The following is a 7,819-nucleotide window of genomic DNA, read 5'->3' as shown; positions in this document are numbered from 1 at the left end:
AAGTCTTCAGCCTTAAAAAGGAGTGAGGTATTGATGTATACTGAAATATGGATGAACTACCAACACTGTGTGCTAAATGAAAGAAATGAGTCATGGCAGGTAACATAGTGTATGGATTCATTTGTATGAAATGTCTTGGAAAATCAAAACTGTAAAGAAGGAAGGAAGATTGCTTGTTGTCTGGGTTGGAAAGCAGGAAGATGGAGAGTGGCAGTTGATGGGTCTGGGGCTTCCCTTTGAGTTGATGAAAATGTTCTGGAACTAAATAGAGATGGAATTGAACAATATTGTAAATGTAGAATTGTTTGCTTTAGAGTGGCTAATTTCTAATAAAAAGGCATCAGGCACTTGAGAGGAAGAACTGAGGCTGGGTAAAAGCACAGGAGAAAGAGGAGGGGAATTTAACAACAATTTAACCACATGTTGGATTTAGAGGAGGAAAGCCAAATATTAAGAAGTAAAAGGAGCTTGGAATAAAGATAACCTTTATTTAAAAAAACACCAGCCAAATGCAAGCCAGAACATGTCAGGGGTAGCAAGGCAGGCAGACCAGAGAGAAGGATCCCATGTGCCTTGCAGCCCCTTAAAACCCTATCAAGCGTCATCCTGACCTCACCTTCACCACTGTCCCCTACAGCCATTCACTCCAGAGTCTGGCTGAAACCACTCACCAGTTGGCACTCAGGAATTCCAGCACCATCACCATCTCCTGTGAAGGCTGCCTATGTGGGGACAATATTACTTTTAGACAGAGATATGTTTTAGAATTTATTTTTCATTTTTAAATATGCACAGCTTTGTATGAAGGTATATGCACATGTGTGTATATACCCTTCCTTGGAGGCCAGAAGAAGGCATCACATCCCCTAGAACTGGATTACAGGTATTTGGGAGCTACCCGGTAGGTGCTGAGAACTGGATGAGCAGTATTCATCATCTCTCCAGAAAATAAGGTTGTTAAAATAGCAGTGTGATGGGGAATGTTCTGTGTATATGTTTGTCTTATTGGTTGATGAATAAAACACTGATTAGCCAGGCGGGATGATAGGTAGGACTAGGAAACAAGGATTCTGGGAAGTGTAGGCAGAGAGGAGTTGTCATGTGATCCCAGGAAGTGACGTAGCTGGACAGAAACTGCCAGTAGCTAACCATAGAGGTCTAAAGGTCGGTACAGACAGGCAGCAGGTGATATAGCTGGGCAGAATCAGTATATAAGCAGGGCCAAACAGCAAATTGCTCTCTTCTCTTCTTTGTGGAGACGCTTAACAGTCCCTTTGTAGCAGGTCCGGCATACCCTGGTAATAAGACCACGGGGAAATACTTAGATTTATAGAAATGGGTTAATAATTAAGACAGAGCTAGCCAATAAGAAACCTTAGTCACCAGCCAACAGTTTCATAATATAGATGTTTCTTTTGAGACAGGGCTTCTCTGTGTACCTTTGGAGCCTGTAGTGGAACTAGATCTTGTAGACCAGGCTGGCCTCGAACTCACAGAGATCCACTTGCCTCTACCTCCCGAGTGCTGGGACTAAAGGCATGTGCCACCACTGCCCCACCATGATATAGCTTCTGTGTACTTCTTTGGGGCAGAGAAGGGCTGCAGGACCCTGCTGGCCCAGAAAACTTCACGTTACAGCAGTGAGCCATGCTTAAGGCCTAGACCTATATGACCTTGAGTTTAATGTCACTTCTCTCCTAGTTGAATAGCTGTAGTTTTCAGGTAAGCTCATAAACAAGAGTATAAGTTGTTGTTTACAATAAAGATACTCTGTCTTACAATTTCACCTCTGTGAGCTAGGGTATTAATTCCCAGCTGTAATCCTGACCAACACACCTTAGAAACCACTCAGATCTGCTTTACAGTCCTTAGCACGCCTTTGAATATAATAACTTCAGAATGCACTAAAATGTTTATATAGCTCAAATCAAGACAATTAACAATTAAAAAATATCTAAGCTCAATGAAACCCACATCCATGCTCTTGAATGTGTCTTATTCTTTCCCTTAGTATCTTACTTTCTATTATATCCCATGCTTTAATATATGTTAAAAATCACTTCTTAAGGACTAGTGAGCTAACTCAGAGTGCAAAGGGGTCTGCCATTAAGCCTAACAGTATGAGTTTAATCCCAGGAACCCATCTGGCAGAAGGAGAGAATTAGTTCCTGCAAGCCATCCTCTGTCTTGATTTTGCACACAGTGGTGTGACCGTGCCACTCTCCCACCTACACACAAAGAAATAATACATGAAAAAATATCTCCCCAACTTCCTCTACTCCCTACTGGGCACACTGGGCCCTATGACATCCCTCTACCATGCCAGACACACTATCATCTCTCACTGCTCTGCACTAACTGTTCCTTTAGCTTGGGAGAAACTTAGGGCACTATCTTCTAACTGATGATCTCTGGCTAGCTAGACAAATTTTCCATCACTGAGGGTATACCCCAGAGTGGAAGAGACTTCTTTCAATACCCATATGGCTGCCCCTCTCACTTCTTGGATCAAGTTTCATTTTATAAGAATACTATCTTCCTTATCTCCACCCTCTTTCCAATCACACCAATCTTTAACCATTCCTTCTCTTCTACTCTACTTGACTTCTTTCCTTCTTAATGAACTGTACATTTTAACCTCTTTATTCTGCATGTTCTTTCTCCATCTCTTCCCCAAGTGACTTGAATGTGGCTCCATCAAGAAAGGATTTTAATAAGTTTCTGCATTCTGGGCTTGATTTATGTTAATTTTTAAAAAGGTCTACAAAATCAAATAACAAGGAATTATACATTCCAACAGAATCAATTGAGGGAAATATCCACAGAAAATGAAGTCTCAAATCTAATAGAGAGGCAACTTTATGGATTTTTATTCTCTGCTAATGTTTATATATTCCATGGAGACTTCAGATCATTTTGGCTTAAGTTAAAACTAGTCTCTTTTATCACAAGTCACATGAGCTTTGAGCCCGCAGGAAGGAATCTGGGTTGAAAGCTATTAATCTGGCACACATATATAATGATGCTATGATGGCATACATTATTTGACATGCTAATGTCAAAAGATTAGTAATAAAAAGAAAGTTATAAAAAAGGTGGCAGAAGTGTACACACTTTCTATTAAGATAAGGCACCTTAAAGTAAAATGTTGTAGCTGTGTGTGATGGCACACACCTTTAAACCCAACACTCAGGAGGCAGAGGAGGCAGATCCTTGAGTTTCAGACCAATCTGGTCTTACAGAGCTAGTTTCAGGATAGCCAAGGCTACACAGAGAGACCCTATCTCAAAAAAAAAAAAAAAGGAAGGAAGAAAAAATGTTGCTTCTGTTTTTATCCAGGGTCTATTTAGGTTCTAACAGCTTTCTTGAGAGCAGAGCAGGGGATAATACAGGCATATGTGCTTCCTTCTTTCCTTCCTTCCTTCCTTCCTTTCTTCCTTCCTTCCCTTCTTTTCTTTTTTTGAGACAAGTTTTTTTTTTGTTTGTTTTTGAAGGGTGGCTTTGACCTCACTATGTAGTCAAGGATGAACTTGAGCTTCTGAATCTGCTGCCTCCACCCCTCAGTGTTGAGATTATAGACCTGTTAGACACAACACTCAGTTTTTGACGACTCATTCTTGTTAAGTCCTTTACTTACTGACCTGCATCCCCAACCCCAGAAATGTCTTTCTTTTTTGGTTGTTAATAATTTATTCTTATTTTCTGTGCACTGGTGTTTAGCATGCATGTATGTCTGTGCGAAGGTATCAGATTTTAGGGTGAGCTGCCATATGGGTGCTGGAAATTGAACCTGGGTCCTCTGAAAGAGCAGTTGGTGCTCTTAACTACTGGGCCATCTCTCCAGCCCCAAGAAATGTCTTTGTAAAGTTTCCTTTATTCATTAAATTTCTGCATAGGGCTGGGGTAATGGCTTAGCTAGTAAAGGAGCTGGTCACCAAGGCTGATACCCTGAGATAGTTCTGCAAGATCCACATAAGTGAAGGAGAGAACAGATTCCTCAAAGTTGTCCTTTGACCTCTGCACATGTGCTGTGGTAAGTGTAGGTGGATGCATGCATGTATAACACACACACACACACACACACACACACACACACACACACACACACGCACACACATGCACACACATGTGTACAAACAAATAAATAAATAGACTAATAAATAAGGTCAAATAAATTTCAAAGTATTAATTATGGTTGTGAGAAGTCCAAAGAGCACAAGAAATTACTTAAAAGAAGACAACTGAAGCTAACATAAAATGAGTGAAAGTCTGAGAGGGGGTGTAAAAAGGAACAGAGAAAAAGAAAGGGCAAGAGTTTAGAAATGGATCACTGTCTGAAATATTTTTGTACAAGTACAGGAAGTTGCTTTCAGAAAGCCAGGCCACAGACTTACACATGGCCTTGCATAAGGGGCCCTGGGATTAGAAAACAGCATTGTGAGCTTCAAGTGGCTATGCTTTTCGTTTGTTTGCTTGGTTTCATTTTATGGAGTTTCTGTTGATTTGGATCTGTACTGTGGTTAGAGATTGTTCACTCTGATGCTAAAGAAAAGAACACAGAATTAAGACATGTTAGAACCTTTCCCTCAGAACTGCCATTATGGCTGAAACTGTACTTCTGTTTGTCCCTCGTTTCAGGAAATTGAGTGTAATGGTGGCAGAAGGTCACCAAGGTTCTAAAAATGAGTGCATGCTGGGCCTGATGGTGCAAGCCATTAGGTGGCTGAGGCAGAATAAGGTCAAGGTCAGCCTGGGCAACAAAGAGACTGTCTCAAAATAATACAGGCATTACACACCTGTAGACCTAGCACTTGGAAGACAGGGAAAAAAGATTGTTCCCAAGTTCAAGGTCAATCAGGGCTACATAAAGAGACTCTGTCTCAAAAGACCCCCATAGACGACGATTACTTAGATTCTGGTGGTGGTAATGATAATTTAGAAAGGGCTGGGGCTATATCTCAGTGATAGAGCACTTGTCTAGCATGTGTGAAGCCCTGGGTTCAATATCTAGTGCCACACAAGCAAACAGCAAAATGGACTGCAGAATTTTGCTAGGGGGCTTCTTGAGAATCTAGCTTCATCTTTGAACAAGGAAGGATTGCAGTGTCCCCTAGTTACCATTCTTTACTTAAGAAAATTCTCAAAAACAAAAAAAAATGCAAAGAAAAGAAAGTGCATCGTGATTCTCTATCCCAATATCCTGTTATCCATCACTCACATGGATTCCACCTGGGGGAAAGCAAAGCTCAAGAAGCAAGGGTGAGATTGTGTGTGTCTATGTCTGTGACTCATACTCTCTCTCTCTCTCTCTCTCTCTCTCTCTCTCTCTCTCTCTCTCTCTCTGTGTGTGTGTGTGTGGGGGGGGACAGAGACAGAGAGACTGAATCCTATAATTTCTGACAGTGTAAAACAAGCTTGGCCCATAGTTCAAGGTAGTTCTCACTATAGTATTGAGTTTCATAGTCAGAGTGTTCTGTTAGTAGCCACCGGGAAAGCCATTGTATTTCTAGGGCAGAGTTCTATTGTTTAGAACTAGAAAATGTTTTAGAAGTAAAAATTCATGCATCCTTGCATTTAGTAACAATTGGCAACCATTTGTTGGAAAGTGAAAAACAAAATTCCTTCATTTGCTAAGAAGCAGGTACATAAAATACCCCCCCCCCCGCCCAGACTATCATAAATTCTTTTGAATGTTGGCCAGGTGAGCTGGTAGTTTCTACAATCTAGCATGAGTGCTCTCCAGGAGACTCCATACAGTGCAGAGACTCTCTACTGAAGGTAGAGGAGGGCAAAAGGGTGGGGGAAACATTTGCCCAGGTCTGGAGCTATTTTACTCTGTCACTATTGGGCTGAGAGGCGGAGAGGAGGAGCTATCACTGAGTGGGTAGAAGCCACGGCTGCTCCTAACAGCATCCCGTCCATCCTAGCCCCTACAATACAGAATTAGCAAAAAATGCCACTTGTTGACAGGGTCCAGATGAAGAAATCCTTATCCTACCCACAGTCCTAAATATAAAGCCATTTGAAACATTTCCCCATTGGTGCAACTAACCAGAACGATAATCTGATAAAACAATAGCTAAATGATCCCATTAGTAGTGCTTCCTCCTTCCTCTGTCCCACCGCATAGAACCCATCAAATAAATGTAAGAACAATCTATTCAAGTAAAAAGACCTTTCCAACAATCTCCTCAAATACATTTACTATAATTCCTGTCGTTTTAGAGATTATTATACACCCAGTGAAATCACCAAAACTGCCTTAATAATGAAAATTGAGAGGAGCTTAAGTATCAATTGGCTGAACTTATTAAAATTACAAGGGAAACAACATTAAAAGGTGTTTTTGTTGTTGTTGTATCATTTAAAAAAAAAAAAAAACTATCTCATTCATTTGCTGTTCTACAGTTTGAGGGAAAAGAACAAAACGTATGCTAAAAGCATGCAGGACAATGAGTGATATGAAAATTTCCCAGTTCATGAAGCCACTTAGGCTGCAGTGTTTCTCAGCAGTGGCTCTGTTGACCTGCTGTCCAGAAGAGGAAACACCTTGGGGTCTTTCCTAGTAGGAAACTGAATGTTATTAAAAATATGAAGCCCAAGATCCTTTGAAAATGTAAATACAGAAAGCCCTGACCACCACTTGTATGGTTTGCACAAAAAGCATTGGTGGAATAACAGGGTGGGGGTAGACTTGAGGGCAACTGGTGTCAGCACTTACTTCCATAACCTTGGTCTTTGCTTTCCTTATCTGCAGAACAAGGGTGCTAGGTTATGACCTCCACCATGGCTTTTAAGAAAAGAACAATAGGACTAACATACTTAAGCGTGAGTTTGTGTCAAAATTTTCACTAAGCCCAACTAACTCTAGTAAGCTCTTCCAATTTAGAAATAAAATAACAGCTCATAAACCCTGGGTTGGCCCTTTAATCCAATAGAAGAAAAAATATTTACTAGCAGTATGTTGCTACAGCAGCGTTGCAGATAATGAAGGCCTTTTTTCTTTGGCAGAACAAATGAAATCATGATGTCTATATCAGAGAATTGGTAATTCTCCAGCGTTCAGATCTATTTATGACTCACTCCATGATGAGGGGACTTGGGTATTTATATACGTGAGTTTGGGTGTGGTTTGACCCTGAAGATTCTTCCCTTCCACCACACAGAACTTCGATCTTAACATCAAATGTTAGTTAATTTAAAATTTTCCAAGCAAATCTGTATGTCAAAGAGATTTCCAGGAAGCACAGGCTAGTACATACCACTGCCTGGGATGCTCTTCAAAGCTGAAAACAGGACAAAACACTAGACATGAGCACAAAAACGGGAGGCAAGCAGCAGCACTACCCGGTTTTCTTTTCTTTCTTTTTTTTCTCTTTTTTTCCCTTTACAGGAAGTCTCTGGCCGGAAGTCATGCTGCAGAGTATGCAGGTGCCTTGCAGGAAAGGACGCACCCTTGTTAAGCCGGAAGGAACCCGAGGACACTGAGTTCTGCTTGTTTCTCTACCAAATTTATTCCCCTGTCCACAGGGCCAACCTACAGCATTTGACGACATAGGTTATTCTTTGCAGCTGCATGCAATTAGTTGGGCTATGATTTTGCTGTGTGCACTTTACCCAAGACTCTCTTGCCTTTTTTCTCTTTGGTGGGATTGAATTTCAATGGGACACAAGAGCAAATGGCATTGAATCTCAAACCTGTTGTATTTATTCATTCATTTGTTGATGTAAGGGGTTAGAGGTGCAGCTCACTGATAGAGCACTCGCCTAGCATACACTGGGTCCTGGGTTTTATGACCTAGACCTGAAAAACAAAACT

Source organism: Cricetulus griseus, chromosome X, assembly GCF_003668045.3.
Source record: "Cricetulus griseus strain 17A/GY chromosome X, alternate assembly CriGri-PICRH-1.0, whole genome shotgun sequence".
Lineage (NCBI taxonomy): Eukaryota > Metazoa > Chordata > Mammalia > Rodentia > Cricetidae > Cricetulus > Cricetulus griseus.
Note: the sequence above shows the minus strand (reverse complement) of the source record.